Source organism: Lonchura striata, unplaced genomic scaffold (genome assembly GCF_046129695.1).
Source record: "Lonchura striata isolate bLonStr1 unplaced genomic scaffold, bLonStr1.mat Scaffold_194, whole genome shotgun sequence".
In the NCBI taxonomy this organism is placed as follows: domain Eukaryota; kingdom Metazoa; phylum Chordata; class Aves; order Passeriformes; family Estrildidae; genus Lonchura; species Lonchura striata.
In genome coordinates, this window is record NW_027461125.1 from 20,684 (window position 1) to 41,940 (window position 21,257).

Sequence of the window (21,257 nt, forward strand, 5' to 3'; positions counted from 1 at the left end):
ACATAAGCCATCGTAGGTACATACAGTATAAGCACAAACAACATAAGGCAACGTAGGTACATACAGTATAAGCACAAACAATATAAGACAACATAGGTAGGCGCAACATACACACATACAATAGAAGCCGACACAGGTAGGTGCAACATAAGTGCATACAATGTAAGCCGACAGAGATACAAGATACAAGAAAACCCGCCCCCAGGACTGGGACTCTCTGCCACTGATTGGAGTTGTCAGCATCTGAAAGGAAGTTAGGACTAGTGTCAAACGGCTGCAGGACAACTTAGCATCACCAAACATGTTATGTCAATCTCCCCATACAATCTAGAGCCCAACTACACCCTGCAAATGACAAATTTCAAGTCCCCAGGACTTGTGCTATTACAGGCTATGCAGCAGGGCAGAGCAGTTGTGGGACAAATACGTGCAGACACCCGTGACACAGGACAGGGAGAGAGAGCTTTTGAGGAGAAGAAAGGACCGAGAGACCCAAAGAACAGAGTGCACCAGAGACAAGTGACAGGACACACACCAGAACTGCTCTGCCCTGAGCACCTCAGCACTGTGATCAAAACAGACACTTTCCCTTTAGCTGGCCTAAGGGGACACTTCTTGCACATCCCTGCCCCCAAACCTGATCCTAAAGGCCCTCCCAGCACCCCGCTTTCACCCCCTCTGCGGGCCTTAGCCCTCCACTTATCTCTCTGGCATCTGGGGATGAGAATCCACGTCGCCTGGCAATGGAGGCTGCCTCGCCTGCGGGGAATGTCCTATGGTCACCGGGCTGTGGTCCCGTGCTCAGCTACAATCGAGAACACCAAACATCACTGCATGATCTTAGCTGCACAATGGACAAAACCCAGCAATCCTGCTACTCACCATTCTCCTGAGAACGCTCGGGCCGCACACTTTGGCCAGGCTCAGAGGCTGCCACCGTCATCGCAGGGTCTGCCTGGGTTAAGAAGAGACAAAGAGACTCGGCATTGCTGAAACACGAGTGGACCTTGGCTCCCCCTCCCTACCTCGGCGACTCACCGCAACTCCTCAGCCATTGCCAAAGGCAACTCTGATGCAATCTTGAAATACAAAATTTCAAGGCTTCATCACAGAGTCCTGCAATACTTCCTGAGAGCTCACAAGCACAGGAAATCCAGGCCATCAGCTGTTGGTGACAGGGGCTTGGCATACTCTGAGTGGATTCCCTAAAGCACACAAACAACAATGGATGCTTACAATTACACCAAAACCTGAAACCTGAGCAAGAACAACTGCTTCTGTCCACTGCTCACCTGGCACACAGGGCCTTGACTGCTGCTACCTGCCTGGACCTCCTAAAAATAAAGGCAAAGAACACTGCTGTAACACAGTCACCCTTTAGGCTTCCCCTGCAAATGCAAACAATGACTGACCTGATCATGGCAACACCCTCACCCCAGGACTGGGGCTCTCTGCCACTGACCTGAACTGTCTGTATCTGAAAGGAAGTTAGGACTAGTGTCAAACTGCTGCAGGACAACTTAACAGCACCAAACATGTTATGTCAATCTCCCCATACAATCTAGAGCCCAACTACACCCTGGAAATGACAAATTTCAAGTCCCCAGGACTTGTGCTATTACAGGCTATGCAGCAGGGCAGAGCAGTTGTGGGACAAATACGTGCAGACACCTGTGACACAGGACAGGCAGAGAGAGCTTTTGAGGAGAAGAAAGGACCGAGAGACCCAAAGAACACAGAGTGCACCAGAGACAAGTGACAGGACACACACCAGAACTGCTCTGCCCTGAGCACCTCAGCACTGTGATCAAAACAGACACTTTCCCTTTAGCTGGCCTTAGGAGACACTTCTTGGACATCCCCATCTCCAAAACTGACTCAAATACCCCTCCTGGGGAGTCCCAACCTGGCACCTCTCTTCCATCCCCTCTGTGGGTTGTAGCTCTCCACTTATCTTGCACATATCTGGGGATGCAAATCCCCATCAGGGGCAGAACGAGGCCTCGTGCCTGTCTGGGAAGTTCCAGTTGTCACCAGGCTGTTATTTCTTGCTCTGCCAAGAGAAAGAAAACCAAACGTCAGTGCACCACCTTAACAGCACATGGGCCAGAACTTGACAATTCTGCTACTCACCGTCTCCCAAGAAGTCTTGGGCCACACACCTCAGGCGCGCTTGGATTCTGACACCGTCATCTCAAGGCACACCTAGGTTAAGGGCAGACAAGGTGACATGGCATTGCTGCAACTTGAGGGTACCCTCGCTCCTCTTCCCTGCCTCACCACAACTCCTTGCCCATTCCTGTGGGTTACCAGGAGGGGACCTTGAAATGCAAAATTGGAAGGCTCTGTCACAGGGTCCTGTAATGCTTCTGGCAAGACCACACGTGCATGAAACCTGGTCCATCAGCCAGTTGGAGACAGAGGTATGAGTACACTGAGTGGATTCCCTAAAGCACACAAACAACAGTGGATGCTTACAGTTCCACCAAAAGCTGAGCAAAAACAACTGCTTTGGTCCACTGCTCACCTGGCACACTTGGCCTTGACTGCTGCTATCTGCCTGGACCACCTAAAAATAAAGGCAAAGAACACTGCTGTAACACGGTTACCATTTAGGCTGCTCCTGCAAGTGCAAACAATGACTGACCTGATCATGGGAAAACCCTCCTCCAGAACTGGGGCTCTCTGCCACAGATTCGAACTGTCTTCATGTGAAAGGAAGTTAGGACTAGTGTCAAATGGCTGCAGGACAACTTAGCATCACCAAACATGTTATGTCAATCTCCCCATACAATCTAGAGCCCAACTACACCCTGCAAATGACAAATTTCAAGTCCCCAGGACTTGTGTTATTACAGGCTATGCAGCAGGGCAGAGCAGCTGTGGGACAAATACGTGCAGACACCTGTGACACAGGACAGGATGTGACAAACCAGGGGACAGGACAGGGAGAGAGAGCTCTTGATGAGAAGAATATCTGCAAGGACCGAGAGACCCAAACAACACAGAGTGCACCAGAGACATGTGACAGGACACTCATCGGAACTGCTCTGCCCTGCATGCCTCAGCACTAAGGTCAAAACAGACACTTTTCGCCTTTAGATGGTCTAAGGAGACACTTCTTGGACGTCCCCAATTCCAAACTGACTGAAAAACCCCTCCTGGGGAGTCCCAACCTGGCACCTCGCTTATCACGCCCCTCGGTGGGTCATAACCCTCCACTTATCTTGCACATATCTGGGGATGCAAATCCCTGTTGGGTGCAGAAGAACGCCATCTCCCTGTCTGGTAAGTTCCAGCTGTCACCTCTTGGTCTGCCAAGGGAAAGAAAACTAAACATCAGTGCACAATCTGAACAGCACATCGGCCAAAACCTGGTAAATCTGCTACTCACCATCCTCCTCAGAATGCCCGGGTTCTTGGCCCTCACACTTTGGGCGTGCTTGGATTCTGACACCGTCATCGCAGGGGACACCTAGGTTAAGTGGAGACAAGGCAACATGGCATTGCTGAAACACGAGTGGAATCTCATTCCCCCCCGACTCACCGCAACACTTTGGCCATTCCCTCAGGGCTACCAGGATGGGACCTTGACATGCAGGATTGGAAGGCTCCATCAGAGGGTCCTGTAATGCTTCCAGCGAGATCACAAGGGCATGAAACCTGGTCCATCAGCCAGTTGGTAACGGAGGTATGCGCACTCAGAGTTGATTCCCTAAAGCACAAAATCAAGAATAAATGCTTAGAATTGCACCAAAAATTGAGACCTGAGCAAAACCAACTGTTCCTGTCCACTGCTCACCTTGGACACTCGGCCTTGACTGCTGCTATCTGTCTGGACCACCTAAAAATAAAGGCAAAGAACACTGCTGTAACACGGTCACCCTTTAGGCTGCCCCTGCAAATGCAAACAATGACTGACCTGATCATGGCAACACCCTCACCCAGGACTGGGGGCTCTCTGCCACTGATTGGAGTTGTCAGCATCTTGAAAGGAAGTTAGGACTAGTGTCAAATGGCTGCAGGACAACTTAGCATCACCAAACATATTAAGGCAATCCCCTAATACAATCTAGAGCCCAACTACACCCTGCAAATGACAAATTTCAAGTCCCCAGGACTTGTGCTATTACAGGCTATGCAGCAGGGCAGAGCAGTTGTGGGACAAATACGTGCAGACACCCGTGACACAGGACAGGCAGAGAGAGCTTTTGAGGAGAAGAAAGGACCGAGAGACCCAAAGAACACAGAGTGCACCAGAGACAAGTGACAGGACACACACCAGAACTGCTCTGCCCTGAGCACCTCAGCACTGTGATCAAAACAGACACTTTCCCTTTAGCTGGCCTTAGGAGACACTTCTTGGACATCCCCATCTCCAAAATTGACTCAAAAACCCCTCCTGGGGAGTCCCAACCTGGCACCCCTCTTCCATCCCCTCTGTGGGTTGTAGGTCTCCACTTATCTTGCACATATCTGGGGATGCAAATCCCCATCAGGTGCAGAACGAGGCCTCGTGCCTGTCTGGGAAGTTCCAGTTGTCACCAGGCTGTTATCTCTTGCTCTGCCAAGAGAAAGAAAACCAAACGTCAGTGCACTACCTTAACAGCACATGGGCCAGAACCTGACAATTCTGCTACTCACCGTCTCCCAAGAAGTCTTGGGCCACACACCTCAGGCGCGCTTGGATTCTGACACCGTCATCTCAAGGCACACCTAGGTTAAGGGCAGACAAGGTGACATGGCATTGCTGCAACTTGAGGGTACCCTCGCTCCTCTTCCCTGCCTCACCACAACTCCTTGCCCATTCCTGTGGGTTACCAGGAGGGGACCTTGAAATGCAAAATTGGAAGGCTCTGTCACAGGGTCCTGTAATGCTTCTGGCAAGACCACACGTGCATGAAACCCGGTCCATCAGCCAGTTGGAGACAGAGGTATGAGTACACTGAGTGGATTCCCTAAAGCACACAAACAACAGTGGATGCTTACAGTTCCACCAAAAGCTGAGCAAAAACAACTGCTTTGGTCCACTGCTCACCTGGCACACTTGGCCTTGACTGCTGCTATCTGCCTGGACCACCTAAAAATAAAGGCAAAGAACACTGCTGTAACACGGTCACCCTTTAGGCTGCCCCTGCAAATGCAAACAATGACTGACCTGATCATGGCAACACCCTCACTCAGGACTGGGGGCTCTCTGCCACTGATTGGAGTTGTCTTCATGTGAAAGGAAGTTAGGACTAGTGTCAAATGGCTGCAGGACAACTTAGCATCACCAAACATGTTATGTCAATCTCCCCATACAATCTAGAGCCCAACTACACCCTGCAAATGACAAATTTCAAGTCCCCAGGACTTGTGCTATTACAGGCTATGCAGCAGGGCAGAGCAGTTGTGGGACAAATACGTGCAGACACCCGTGACACAGGACAGGCAGAGAGAGCTTTTGAGGAGAAGAAAGGACCGAGAGACCCAAAGAACACAGAGTGCACCAGAGACAAGTGACAGGACACACACCAGAACTGCTCTGCCCTGAGCACCTCAGCACTGTGATCAAAACAGACACTTTCCCTTTAGCTGATCTAAGGGGACACTTCTTGCACATCCCCATCCCCAAAGCTCATTGAAAATGCCCTCCCAGCACCCCGCTTTCACCCCCTCTGCGGGCCTTAGCCCTCCACTTATCTCTCTGGCATCTGGGGATGAGAATCCACGTCGCCTGGCAATGGAGGCTGCCTCGCCTGCGGGGAATGTCCTATGGTCACTGGGCTGTGGTCCCGTGCTCAGCTAAAATCGAGAACACCAAACATCACTGCACGATCTCAGCCGCACAGCAGCCACAACTCAGCAATTCTGCTGCTCACCATTATTCTCTTGAGAACGCCGGGCTCCTCGGGCCGCACGCTTCGCCCACGCCCTCCTGGCAGGGTCTGCCTGGCTGAAGAGCAGGCGAGGTGAGGCGGCGTTCCCAAAACTCGAGTGGACCCTGGTCCCCCTCACTAGTAGTTCCCCCACTTACAGCAACTCCTCGGCCGCTCCTGAGGCTCCCTGGTGTCACCTCCAAGTGACAAAGATCAAGGCTTCGTCGCAGAGCCGTGTGCCGCTCCCCGAATTCCCAGGAGAGCGAAGGAGCGGCTCTGCGGCCGCTTGCAGGGGGGACTCGCTGGTACACGAGTGGACTGCCTAACGCACACAAACATGAATGGATACTGAGACTTGCAGCAGAGACACTACAGCTGCAGGCACACAAATTCATAAATAATTAAACTAACAAAACCCCAAAATTCTACCAAAATATTAATTTTTTTTACCCAGTATCCAAATTGCCAAATAGATTAACAGAGACACCCTGTCCTATCCCCTCAATAACGCCTCTAAAATCTATGCCAAACAAATCCTGAAAACTAAGAAAACCCTGCCTGTATTGAAATAAAAACAAAAAAAAGTCTTGTAAACGTTATAAATTCATTAACCTAACACATCAGAACCATAAAAATATTAAACCTTTATGAACACCAGTACGCACGACCCTCGTTTCAACGTATAAAAGTAAAGCTATCCCTACTACTAACCTAACACAAATATCACAAAATATAGCAGTAAGAAAAGAAAAAAAAAATAATCCTCACTATAACTAGAATATAAATTTTTTATTTTAAGCCAAGAAAAATTCATACATTCTAAACAGGAACTTCCTCAAAATCAAGTATTTCAATAAACCCAAAAAACTCTAACATATTTCAAATAACTACAAAAAGGCTAAAAAACATAAAACAATCAAGCAACCCACCACAACTATCTAAAACTATCTACAATAAACCTTCTTTAAAAAAACCCAACAAATACTTCTTACCACCTCAACAATACATCACCAGCAACACCAAACAACTCAAAATACTGTAACTCCCATCCAAAAAATGCTCTATAAACTGAAACACTAAAACTCATCTAAAACACCCACTTACCCTTCAATAACCTCCTCTAACCTACACACAAATCTAAAACCAGTAAGAATTAACTATAAACTATCATACCCTAAAGAACTCCACCATTAAACACTACTGTACCAGACTTACTATAAATCAAAAACCCCAAAACACACCACTGTTAACATCACCAAAACATTTTTCTCCATTCCTCTAACAACCAAATACAAGCCTCGATTTACTTTCACTTGAAAAACATACAATACACCTACAACCAACTGCCCCAAAAATAAAAACACAGTCCTACCATCCAGCATAAATTCATCCAAATGAAACTTCAAAAAAATAAAGCTCCAAAACATCTGTAATAATCCAACATCATTAGATGAAAAGTATAACAAAAATATTTTTTAAATCATCCAAATTCTTCTAAAAGACTATTATACCACAAAAAAGGAAAAAAAAAAAAAAAAAAAAAAGCAAAATCAAAAAGCATCAAAGTCCCACCAATTTCATCAAAAACAGCCAGAATGGCTCCACGAGCCAACAAAAAAAACCCCAACCTATAAGAAAATGCCAAACCACCTCAGAAACAAACAATAAAACACAGCCCCTCTTACCATGGTATTATTTTAGTACTATGATTAAAATACACATTCTATACAAAAATGTCCTCTACCCTTCCATCAATGCCACATAAAGCAAATAAATTAACTGTTATCATACAGGACATCCATATAAAAAAAAATCTCAATCGCCCTAAAACCTTAAAAATAATTACAAATTAACCCCAAAATGAAAACTTTAACAAAAGAAACCCAAAAACAAACAACAGAAACTAAAAATACACCACCATAGAACTAACTACCAGCAAAAACAACCCCACACTACACTCTTTTCACTAACAGTTGTCAGTGAGACACATCACAAAAATGAAACAAAAATAAAAAACAGCCCTAGAGAAACCCACAAAACAAATCACAAAACCCACTAGAAAAAGAAGTCCAACCAATTTACTAAACTTCAAACCATACAACAGACCCTGAAAGCTGCTAAAAATTAAAACCGTACCTCTACACTAACTCAAAGAGTAACCAGCATTCTGCTAAGTTAGCTTTAAAAACCAAACTAATAAAGGAGATTAACAAAAACCTAAACCACTAGACAATAAAAAGAGAAGCACCCAGATAAATAACTACCTAAAAAAATCCACTGTATAAATACACAAGTTCCTAAAAAAAAACCACTGATAAAAAGCAACCAACAAATAGATCAAACTGAAACAAAAACCCAAATAAATACAGTAACAACAAAAAAAATTATTCCTAACTCAATAAACCCATAATGCCTCAAACCATCAAAATACAAATACCACCTAGAAATAAACACATCACCAAAAGAGAAATGTAACCACAAACAGTAAGTCCCAAATTACCGGTAACAATAAAACGTCCACAACAATAAAACAAACCAAATGAACAAAACCTCTATAGGAAAATTTAAAAAATGCAATTACCAAGATTAAAAAAAAAACCTCACTAATTCACTACAGCACACTACCTCAAGCCCACCAAAACAAACACAATGCACTCGCGCTAATAAAAGCCTCCACAACCGAATTGAAAAACAACCCTCTACATCATGCTACGACCCATAAAAACCAGCGTAAACCTTTAGAAACGCATCCTTAAAAAACATAAGAACCGATCAAAAAGAAATCCAACAACAACACTCAATCCAAAAAAAACCTTGTCACGAGCACCCGAAGCAAGAACCGTAACAACCAAGAAGCGCCCGGGGCCCTTCTCCTACAGCGACGCCGATCAAAAGCCACCGATCCCAGGAGCTCCTCAGGAGCGCCTCAAAAGCAGCGCAGCGAGGGAGGCTGGAAGATGCGGAGCCGCGCTCCCGGCCCCGGGCGCAGCGCGGCTCCGGCAGGAAAGCGGCTCCTCCGGCAGGCAGAGGCGGCGCCGCGCCGGCAGACCCCCGCCCGCTGCCCCCGGCCCGGCGGGGCCGGCACCGGGCCCGGGGGGCCCCGGCGGCGCCCGAGCCCCGCGCCCGGAGCGGACGGAGCGGCGGCACCGGCCGGCACCGGCGCGGCGCCCGCGCCGCCTCCCCCGCCCGCCGGCCCGGCCAAAGCTCCGCTCGGCTCCGCACGGCTCGCACCGGCGCGGCTCCGGCGGGCCCGCGGCAGCCCAGCCGCGCCCAGCTCCCCTTCCGCCCCGGCCAGCCCCGGCACTGCCGGCAGGGCTCCGCGCCGCACCCTTCGCTGCCGGGCCGGGGGCAGAAGAAGCGCCCCGAATGCAGCGGCACAGCCCGATCCCCGCCCTGCCAGCGCTGCCACGGCTGCAGCTCCCTTCCTCTGAAGCCCCGACTCTGACGCCACGCTCCGGCGCTCACCTCACCCCAACGAGGGCACAGAAACGTAGGCTTCCCTTCAATCGCGTCCCCTAGAAGAGAAGAAAAGAAGCGGCTTGCCTCAAACGATGGCAAAAGGGGGCTTTTTACCTCAGTCCAAACCCCTTAAAAGGGGGGACAACAGGACTGCCCCCTCCAATTCAACCTCAGGAGGACGAAGTTTCAAAGGGAAAGGAGAAAAGTCCCGGCTGCAAAGGCGCACCGGCTCACCTGCTGCTTCTCGGCACAAAGGTTTGTCCCTCGGCTCCTCCTCAGAGCAAGGCTCCACGTATCCAGGTGGGTTTCCAGGTGATCCCCCAGACCCTGCCCGAAGCGCCCGCTGTCCTTCCAGGAGACAGCCCCGGGAGCCCCCCATAAACTCCTCTCCTCCAGCAGCTCCGTACAAAAGCATTGCGAGGAAAACCCCCTAAATCAGCTGCCGGAGGAGCCGCGCCCTCCTCATCATCCTCACAGCCCACACCTGGGGCTGCTCTGAGCCCTCCTCATCCTCACAGCTCACACCTGGGGCTGCTCTGAGCCCTCCTCATCCTCACAGCTCACACCTGGGGCTGCTCTGAGCCCTCCTCATCCTCACAGCTCACACCTGGGGCTGCTCTGAGCCCTCCTCATCCTCACAGCTCACACTTGGGGCTGCTCTGAGCCCTCCTCATCCTCACAGCTCACACCGGGGGCTGCTCTGAGCCCTCCTCATCCTCACAGCTCACACCTGCCGCTGTTGCCACTCTCCAACAGCGTCTCTCCGTCTCCAGCACACAGCCCACTTCGCACAGACACAGATCCAACAGAAATCTGCTACGGGTGTCGGCTTTTCTTAATCCGTCTGGGTACACGACTAAAACACATACGTGCATTGATGGTCATTGAGAGAAAGCTTTCCCCTGGAGAAAACAGTCCTTTTGCCGGCACACTTTGATACACCTTCGCAAAAAGCAGAAGCAGTAGCGAGTCCTAAGACCCCTGCCGAAGAACCCAGCCCTGTTTGGGACACCCAAAGCAGCAGACCTCGAAAAAGGAGGGGAAAAGTCAAGCTTGGAGGGGAAAAAGAGGATAGAAATACAGCAGCCTTTAAAAATGCCTGCACGGAGCAATAGTGGGAACCAGTCACATTTCTTCTTTCCTTGCTTTCTTTGATGACATAAATAGGAAGTAAGAACACGTTAAACAAAAGGCAGAGCTAGGATTTGACAGGTCTTCATTTTGGCAGGCGCCCCGAGCTCCACGGCTGCGGGGGAAAGAAGCGAAGGGGCGACGGCAAGAGAGGAGGGAGAGCGGGACATGCGAAAGGGCGGGGAGGGAGGTCGGGCTGCGGAGGAAAGCGGTCGGGGAAGGGAAAGGCCGGCAGGGCAGCAAGAGGGACGGGGCACAGAGGAGGGAGAGAGGGGGAATGGAACGGAGCAGCGGGGCAGGGACAGGACAGGACAGGAAGGAGCCGGGTTTGGGGGGGACACGGAAACGGGGGAAAGAGAGGTAACTGAACACGGGCAGGAGCATGGAGCGGGAGAGAGAGGAACAGGAGGGGATCCTCCCGGCGCCCCGGCTCCGCCCCGGCTCAGCCCCGCCCGGGCTGCTGCGCTCGGCAGAGCTCGGCTCCGTTCGGCTGGACTCGCCTCCTCGGCCAGCTTCGGCTACTTTCGGCCACGCTCGGCTATTTCCGGCCGCATTCGCCTCCATTCGCCTCTTCGGCAAAGCTCGGCTCGCCGACACAGAAGGAGGAAGGAAAATGGAAAAGGAATGGGGGAGAGAACAAGAGGGAGAAGGGAGACACAGAGGGAAAGTGTCCTTACACCTGGTGGCACCCTGACTCTGTCTGATTTCCTATCGGCCTTCAGGTCTGGAGAGTTCCTTTGGTTTTGAATTGTATGTTCTAATGAACGCCCCAAAAGCCAGAGCTATATTCTGCATGGACAGCTGCTCTTGCACGAATACAGGGAGATTTCCAGCAGCTCTGCTGGGCTGGGATAGGCTCCCATGGTAAGCTGAGAGGATGGAGACTCGGCCCCCAAGCTACAGCCACCGGGACAACTCTCCATCACGGGGCCAGGGAGCTGTGCAGGGCACAGACTCCCCTCATCCCCAGCACTGCTGTCCCCGGAGAGCCCGCTGGCTCTCTGCTCCTGAGAAACACTCTCTTCTCGCAAAAACCCAACTCCCTCACCACCTGCATCTGCTTCTTCTTCAGTATTGCCCGCAACCTTCATTTCTGCTCTCTCAAAGCACTGTTCATCTCCACCTCTTTTTCATCGCAACATCTTTCAATTGACACCTTTGAAGTGAAGAGGCCACTGAATTCTACCATTACAGAGTAAAACCACTCAGTACTGACAGAGCCTGCTATTAGTTTTAGTCCTCAGTTCTGCATTCCAAGGGATACTTTTGAAAACACACTGAAAACTCATAAAATACGTGGCATTCACTGGAGCCAGGGCTCACTTCTGCACTGTGCCTTGGCACAAACACGCTCCATCACCTGTGACATCTCTCCTGCGTTGACCATTGTTCAAAGCTTTCCTGCAGGGGCCTGACAGAGCAACAGGAGCTTGCTGAGCTTCTGTCAGGGCAGGAGCATAACAGGGTGCAGATCCTGTCCTGACCCCACCAAAGAGGGGTTTTTCCTGCATTCCTTCCTGCTGTGACACTCAATGACAAACATCCTCTGGGCCTCTATGTTACCAAATACAAGGACATGCCAACGTTTAGCGAGGACAATTTCAGCTTTCCCAATCTAAACTTTCCATATGATGCAATGACACGGTCACTTATTTACTGAGAACCCCAGCCCACGTAGCCTAGAGAAGTGTCTGTTGGCTCAGAGCAAGCTTTAGGAGCCTGGAAGAAGCTTGTTTTGATTTAGATGCCAGGCCCAAGACTGCATTTGAACTCCTGTCTCCCCACCAGAGGTTTCTAACCCTTCCCCCGTGTCACATGTGCAACACCAAATACAGCAGAAAAGCACTTCTGGGAGAAGCTTAGGAATGGAGGAAAGTATAGTTATTATACGCGTTTCATATATCTGTATGTAAAGATAGATAAATAGATAGCTAAATATGTACAGACATCTGTACACCCACCTACACCGGTATCTATATGAAGTCCTTTTTAGACCCCTCCCCAAATTTGTAAGTGATTGGTGCTTATAGAGGCAAAAAAAATGAACTTTTAAGTTAAGCCAACTGGGGTGGCTATTTGTGTCACAACAGTCTCTGAAAAAATGATGACAGCACTTAAAAGTCACCAACAGTAGTAATAATAACAACAGTAATAAAGTATTTGGCAGCTTATGCTGCTTCTTGTACTTACTGCTCAATGCCTTGCTATTTCAGTAGTTCACTATGAAGCAATAAAGCAAAAGCCTTAAGGCTGGCTTGCTTAGCTTACAAGAAGCTCTGTTCCAATTTGGAGAAAAAATAAAACTTGGAGCATTATCAGTAAAACAGAGATTCTCCCCATACCTATTAAAAATGCAGTATTTGCTCTGCAGACCTGCAAAAACTTACTTTAAAAGGTTAACTGCGACCTTTCATAAACCCAGTCTCATTTTAGCAGAAGAGTTTCCTGCTTCTCTGTGACTGTGAGATGTATCTATTAAGTTCCTTTCAAAGGCCTTGCCTGACCTATTCATTTTGCAATTGAGAGCCAAAATAGCTCAATATCAAATATCTGCAAGCACCTTAGTACTTTTGGAAGAGTGGAACTGCTCGATCAAATCCTCACGCTGACCACACTGTTTCAAAATGCAACAATGAATTACGTCATTATGTCTCCATTTGGAAAGGATTATAATGTAAAATTAAGACAAGAGCCTGCCCTACTCTGAAGGCATGGGGACAATGGGGATTTGAGTCCCCAGTATGTAACTACTGTTGCAAATGGAAGACATCTATCAAGAACAGAGACGTGCGTTACTGCACGAGATACAGTGCCCAAGTCCCAGACTTCATTAACCTTAATTAAATGGTCTTGAAACCAAAATTTTTCCGTAGCAGTTCAACGGCATTAAAAGGGCCCTCCCTCTCTGTAAACGGTTTTGATACATAAACATGCAAGCACTCCCAGAAGGGCCACATCCTTAAGGACTGCTACTATATATTTACTTTATGAAGACTCTGCCCCATCTGCTGGGTCAGCCACGCACACGGCCCCACTGCTACGCTTGAGTGTGGCACTGGAATAAAACTTTTCTTGTGTTTAGGAACAAAACCCTGTCAGTCAAATCCACAATCATTCCAGCAGCAAGTAGGGATGCACCAAACTGCTCGGGTTTCCATCCCTGTTTATTCTGGAAACTGACCACAAACTCCTACGGAGATTTTGAAGGGCACAAGGGCTTCTTGTGAAAGCACAAAGGAAAGAATAAATGACTAAACTGGTATGTTCAGAAGAATAGGTGGGAGGTTTGTACCTAAGCACATAAGGCCACAGCCTCCTTTTTCAACATGTACAATCGTAGAATCAGAGAATGGTTTGGGTTGGAAGGGACCCCAAAGCTTTTCTCATCCCCTGCAGGGACACCTTCCACTAGAGCAGGTTGTTCCAAACCCCATCCAACCTGGCCTTGGACAATTCCAGGGGTGGGGCTGCCTCAGCTTCTCTGGGCAACCTCTGCTAGGGCCTCGTCACCGTAACAGGGAAGAATTTCTTCTGTATGTAGGATTTCTTTAAGCTTTAAAGTCCTAAAGCAGAGGCCACCTCAGGCAGGCATTTACGGATGTAAAGGGTCCTTCTCAAAGGAAACTGTAAAACATGTTCAATGTTCATTAACCTTTCATATGCTGCTCACCAATTACAGAGTGTTTTGAAGAATTTTTTAATGAACGTAAATTTTAACCAAAAATACTGCAAAGCCATTATTAATACTGTATGTAGGCACAGGGTACCTGACTTGTAAAGCTGCCAGAAACCAAAACTCTTCTGATAAGATTTGCCACATTTTTTTCTTTAAATAAATACATTTTTAAAAATCATCAAATGTCCCTGCTTTATTTCACCACGCAACAAAACAGATGGCACAGTCTCAAGTCTGTGCTTCTGTTTCCTATTACATTAATTTCTCCTACCCTGTTCCTCCCTCAAAGCAGTGAACGTGCAGGCAAAGTAATCCTGCCATTGCTCCAGCTCTATGGAGGATACAAACCTGCCTGCAGCCTCTGTCCCTCTGCTACTAGGCAGTCACTGCTGCGCCCAGGCTCTTTATTCACGGTTGTAACAGAAACACTTTCATTTTTTTCTCTTAAAAAGACACCTAACATTTCACCAGATGGTATCAGCACTTCCAAGTGCCTGTAAACCAGACTCCCCAAGCCCAGCCCATTAGCAGCTGCTCTGTGAGTGGCAAAGGAATCCAAAAATTAATTGCCTACCTTACACCGCTTCTCACCTGGTCTTGGCTACTTCCTTTCCTCAGGCTCTGGCAAGAAACCCAGACATGAATCAATTCCCCAACCACAATGACAGCCATGAAAAGCTATTTAGGCTGCTGACAGTTCGGCCCGTATCATTGGGCAGTCTGACTGAATTAGGATAGAGAATTTTAGGCTCCCCACACTCTTCTGAGCAGAGGTAGGGTGCGTTATGTTCCTGTCTTGTGGAAACCTGGCACGTGGCAGAATGGGAGTTGGGTTTGTGCATCCTTTGCTGCTTACTCCTCTCCTTACCCCCAAAAACTGGACGTGGAGCTGCAGACATCCTTTTTACCTTTGTACTGGGGAACAAAGAGGTGGCAGATCCCCACCATTAATAGCCTGTGCAGACAGACCAACAATTAAATACAACTGTACTGGGTTTGCAAGGCAAAGCTTTGGTAGCAGGGTGGGGGGCAGAGCGGCGGCTTCTGCAAGAAGCTGCTGGCAGCTTCCTCCATGTCTGGCAGAGCCAGTCCCTGGCAGCTCCAAAGATGGATGTGCTTCAGGACGAGGCTGAGCCCATGAGAAATGGTGGTGGTGCCTCTGTGATCATGTGTTTCAGAAAAAAGAAAAAAATAAGTTTCTGCACAGTTGTAATTGCAGCCAGAGGAGAGTGGAGTGAGAGTACGTGAAAGGAACAACTCTGCAGACACCGAGGTCAGTGAAGAAGGAGGGGGAGAAGGTGTTCCAGGCACAGGAGCTGGGATTGCTCTGCGACCATGGTGAGGCAGCTGTGCCCCTGCAGCCCATGGAGATCCATGGGGATGCAAAGATCCACCTGCAGCCTGTGGAGGAGACCCATGCCAGAGCAGGGGGATGCCTGTGAGGAGGCTGTGACCCCGTGGGAGGCCTGTGGAAGGAGGAGCCCCTGCTGGAGCAGCTTGTCCCTGAAAGGCTGTACCCGTGGTAGGGTGGCCCACGCTGCAGCAGCCTGAAGGGACTTTCACCCACTGGAGGGACACAGACTGCAGCAGTGTGATGGGGAGTGTTGCCTGTGGGATGGACTCACACTGCAGCAATTCACAGGGATCTGCTGCCTGCGAGACGGACTCATGCTGCAAAAGTTCATGGAGAACTGTCTCCCATGGGAGAGACCCCAAGGAGCAGCAGGGGAGCGACTGCTTTCCCTGATGAACTGATTGTCACCTCCATTGCCTGTGTCCCTGCACAGATGGGGTAGGAGGTAGAGCTGGGAAGGAGGGTGTGGGAAGATGATGTTTTTAAGGTTTTATGTTGTTTCTCATTATCCTGCTCTGACTATTTAGCCATGAATTCAATTAGTATCTCTAATAAGACTCTCTTTCGCCTGTGACAGTATTTGACGAGCGATCTCTCCTGGTCCTTATCTCAACCCTTTTTTGTATTTTCTCTCCTCTGTCCAGCTGTGGCGGCAAGTGATAAGAGAGGCTTTGGTGGGTGCCTTGCATCCAACCCACTACATGGGAGCCTGCTCCTGGATCATGGAGCAGCTCCTGCCCCACTGCTCTGGGAATTACAGCCTATTGGAAAGCACTTGCTAGCACAGCACTATGTAGAACAAAGATGAAATTTTCCTCTTAAGAGTTTCTGATAGCCACCAGCAGAAGAATGGCATATTCACCACCCCATCCTGCCACCTCGAGATGTTGGCAATTGGTGGGTTACACTGATGGAAAAAATATTTACCCTAAAAATCCTGCAATGCACCAGAGCAGAGAACTAAGCACAGAACTCACTCACAATGGCTGGAGACAAAAGTGCTACAGCTAAAGCTATCACAGCCTCTAGTCATCATGCACACCCTAAAGCATGTCTCATCTATGGCAAGAGACCAGAAACAAGCCTGGCTGCTGGCTGCTCTTGCTCCCCAGCTGATTCTCATTGATGTTTGCCTTACATAATTCCACTTCAGGGCCTTAGCTGGATTTCCATCTGGCCATCACTCTCTCATGGCTGATTCCTTCCATTTTAAACTTTTGCTCAATCCCTGTGACATCTGCTGTTTTGTAATAGCCCACACCCATCCCGGGCTCCTCTTTCAGTCTATGGACAAGCCCCCTGTCATCTGCTGAGCTCCTCTGCCACACCTTCACCAGAGGCTGCTTCAGTTCTGGCTGGACAGCTGCACACACATTGCCTCAAGTAGCTCCTCACTCATCTGTGTATGAGTATCATCAGAAACAACTATTAAACACCCAAACTGCTTTTAATTGACCAGCAGTAACTCAGTGTTTCGCTCAGTACTTATAAAAGGTCACAGTTCTGTGTTTTCCAGTTCTGACTGATAGTACCCACCACCTGTAACCCCCAGAAGTGGCAATATTGCTCAGCTGCTTTTCACATCTCTCTTTAGCACATGCTATTAAGAGACCTCATCAATTTACCTCATCAATTACACATTGAAAAGTATCTCTAGTGTCTAAAGGTACTCTAAAAGCTGGATGCAATGGAGGAACTACTTCCTGAAACTTGTGGATGTGCTAAATCAATGACTGGTCACTGATTAAAGGCTGGAGCACTCACCTTGAGCTCTAACACTTCAGCTGATCAGCATGTGCACATGAGTACGTATCGGTGCAAAGGATTGTCTTCTGCTTCAACTGACAAACTGCTGGATAGCTTTTAAATTAAAAAAATCAAAAATAATAAAATAAATAAAATCTGTATTCCTCCAGACCCAGGGGAACAAACAAGCCAGACCTTCCGGACCCAAGCCCCAGGCCCTGCCAGCAACACACACAGCACTAAGGGATGCACAGCACGGCTGGGTGCTTAGGTTACCAACTTCTGAACTCAGGAAAGAAAGGAGGAAAAGGCAAACTTCTGGATTATTTAACAGAGTAATTTCAGCAACGATCACTCTTGGTAACTTAATGGAACAGAGGAGCAAAGTCCTCTGCCCAGAGACAAGAAGTGACTGTGTATGGCTCAGCTCACGGCCACATAACACACTCTGACCTCAGTCTGCTGGAGCATCCTCCATATGGGGACAGCAGGGGCAACCTGGATGGCTGGACTCACGCTTGACTACCAGCAAAATGCTGAAACAGTCCTGACCTGGTGCTGTGCGAAAGGAAACACTGCCAGGAAGCATTGACGGGATCAGTTCTGAAAGCAAAGCGAGGTCCTGGCCTCATGCATTGCCCTGTTTTAACCACACAGGCAAACAGCTAAGAAATGTAACTATTTTCTGCTTAAAAGCCGCAAATTCCTTGGAGAAAAGGAAAACTCAATCTGACAAAAAGAAACACTCGGGCAATGGTGATAATCTGGCACATACCGGATAACAATCATTGGCCAAACGCTCCCAGAGAAAATTGAAATTAAAAGTCACAAGGCAGATGCAGAATAATATCTGTTGTGAAAATACATTATTCAGCCAGCACTGGTGGTGGAGACTTTTGGTGCACTGCAATCTGGACACCGTGGTGACCACATATGCAGCAAGATGTGCTGCTTGGCATAGCCAAAGAGAGAGCAGCAGCCTTGCTTGGGAGGCATTTGGGAACCAGCGCCCTTACAGGTCAGAACTACTTGTTATGCCACTCTCACTGCATCGCAGCCTTCTGGAACTCGAGTAACACAGACCAACCCTGCCTCGGGGCATGCAAGAAATCATATGGGGACAAGCTGCAGACAAATGGGCCACTAGTCCATGCCACATGCATCACCAATGGCACAGCATATGCTCCCGGTTACACTGTGGATCACATTCTGGATGGAGATCTGCAGTCCTCCATCAGCCTTAGAAGAGACAGATGCACACACTCTACAGCCAATCATCCAATTTGCACCGATCTTCAAGACAAAAATCACAGACTGCTCACAGACAAACCTATGGCAGTGAAGTTACATTATGGCTTACTTAGTGGAGAAGAGGCCTCAGGAGTTGTCACCAGCTCTCTACAGCACCGTTTGCTTGTCTGAGCCCACCCAGCACATGCTCTGGACGAGACCACAGTGGTCCTTGGAGCAGCAAGTGCTGCCAGGAGCTGGAGCCTTCCTGTAGCGCAGAGCTGCTCGGGAGCTGCTGCTCTCCCTGCACCACAGAGCCCTGTCCTGAAGCCTCCTGCTCCCGTGCCTCCATCTGCCGTGGCCGTGCCCAGCCCTCGAAGGAAAAGCTCACAGCTCTGGCTCTTACAGCACTGCAGGAACTCGCACACGAGGAGGAGGAAGCACTGGGCTCTCTCACCCCCAGTGCCCGCCTTGTTCCAGCATGTCAGTCCTGCAGGGCAAATGCCCCAGTATTACACGCATTTATACAGCAGTATTAGACTCCATTTGGTAGCAACATCTGGCCTCCATTTACACATGCACACAGTACAAACTGATGAGTAAACTCACCCAAGTATTAATGTGACAATGGATTCTTCTCAGCTTTTGCTAACTTGACACCAAGGACAACGCAATGCAGAGAAACAGCCATGCAGCTTCAGACCTAAAAGTTAACTAAATCCAACATTTTCTTGCTAACAGCGATAGCAGGAGAAATGCACAGGCAAAGAAAGGAAATAGGCCATGCTGAGTGCAGGCTTTCTTGGAGGATATGCTGGTGCTTCTAGCAAACAGGGATGTAAAAACTTGCTGCATGGGACTTTGCAGTAGCCCTAAAGCATAAACAAGCTGTGCTAGAAATGGTTTAACAATCGAGGTGAAGGTTGCCAATAACTGATAAAATAACTAACTTCCAGAAATAAAGAACCAACTCAGCTATTGATTCCTCTGAACAGAGGAGAGGATGGATCTCTGTGGTACTTTTGCAAAGAGCTCTTCTTGTGTGGTTGCAGCTTCCCTATTTAGCAGTTGGGTGAATGCAGTTCTCAATCCTTCTGCTCAGTCACCCTCAAAGACAATGCTTCCTGATGTTCAGAGGACCTCCATTTGCTTCAGTTTGTGACCACTGACACTCAGCACCACTGAGAAGAGTTTGGCTCCATCTTTTTTACATTCTCTCTTCAAGTATTTGTAACTAGACGCCCCCCTGAGACATCTCTTCTCCATGCTGAACAGCCTCAGCTCTCTCAGTCTTTCCTCCTGTCCCTTTACCACCTTCACAGTGCTCTGTCAGACTCTCTCAAGGAGGTCCGTGTCTCTCCTGTCCCGAGGAGCCCAGAGCTGCACACAGCACTCCAGACGTGGCCTCAGCAGCGCAGAGCAGAGGGGCAGGACCACCTCCCTGCCCTGCTGACAATACTTTGTCTAACGCAGCCCAGGAGACCACTGGCCATCCCTGCAGCCAGGGCACACTGTTTGCACAAGTTCTAGTAGCTCCAACGGGGCTCAGCATTTCTGGAGGACTCCACTTGAGAGATTCAAGTCCCATAAAAGTGCTGAATAAACTCACTGCGAGGGATTACGAGAGCAACCGATGCATTGTGGAGAGACAACTGGCTAATGAAATGCCCTGCATCCAAGTAAATGGGAACAAGGGAAAGACTGAGAATTTAATGTACCTGCTCCTGCTTCTAGCCCACTTGTCCATATTTGCCAGGCTTTGTTTGCCTAGAAAACTTTGGGTACTTCCTCCTGGTTTTCCCTGATGACTCATGCTACTTTCATCCCAAGCAAACAACTCTGCCATTTTTTACCCTTTAGGAAATAGATTCAAAACAGAACCAAAACTGCTTCAATAAGGGACTACATTTTGCTTTGATGAAGCCTGTGTTTACTAAGCTAACCTGATCTGCTGCAAGTCTGCATGCCCCCTTCCCATGGGGGTTCCTCTACCACAGTCCAAAGGCAAAATGAGAAAATGTGCCTGGGCTGGGAAGAAACAGAAGCCACACCTTTGCAGCCTGGAACAAGCTTGAAGAATGCAGTTTGCCCTCTGAGAGAGCTCTTTGAGCCCAGTGGAGGGGGCTGAGAATTCACACTGGACTCACTTGCAGTAACCCTCTCAGACTGTATTAGGTGTGTTTGCAAACAGGCATTACCTCATGGCAGAACAAGGTGGGAAAAGCAGGACTGGTACATCACACACTCTTATATACACCAAGTTAGAAAAACCCCTGTTAGGTTAATGTTTTTATACCGGTTTACAACCATGGGAAGCCGTGCCTGATGCATTACATGTTCATCCCTAGGTATTGGTATCCTTTCCGCACATGCTGGACAGATGCACCCCCATCGTTCATGGCTGTACTGTTATGAGCCCTCGAGAGCCTTGCCTCACATTATTTTTTCCTCTCCTCATTTTATCCTAAAGCATTGGCATATTGGTAAAGCCTGTACCTCTTGCTTTTCTTATAGCAACAGCAGTCACTGGAGGGAGAGGCAGAGGAGCTTGCCATTGCCATATTGACAGAAGTCAGCACTTCAGATCCCTGTTACTGCCTCAGAAAGAAAGATCTTGCTCTACTCACTTTCATCTCCAGCAAGTGCCAAATTATGTCAGTGTGAGAAGCTGCTCTGTCTTCTCCTTCCGTTCACTGGTGGCAATGAGGCACAGACAAAAGATAAGGAAGACAAAACACCCAGCCATAGTTTGTGTTCAGCTGGTGAGTTTTTCAAACGCCTTGGCTGCACAAGGATAGGC

General features: G+C 48.7%; 1 long non-coding RNA gene across 3 annotated transcripts in view; it reads right to left on the reverse strand.

The window, feature by feature from the left end:
- Nucleotides 1–5,785: 5,785 nt before the first annotated feature.
- Nucleotides 5,786–21,257, reverse strand: part of LOC144248615 (uncharacterized) — a 104,200-nt gene continuing 88,728 nt past the window's right edge. For all 3 annotated transcript variants that reach the window (XR_013341914.1, XR_013341915.1, XR_013341913.1), the window contains 2 exons: nucleotides 6,020–6,183; nucleotides 5,786–5,938 (listed from right to left, as the gene is read on the reverse strand). This is a non-coding gene — a long non-coding RNA (uncharacterized LOC144248615). The remainder of the gene's footprint in view (nucleotides 5,939–6,019; nucleotides 6,184–21,257) is intronic.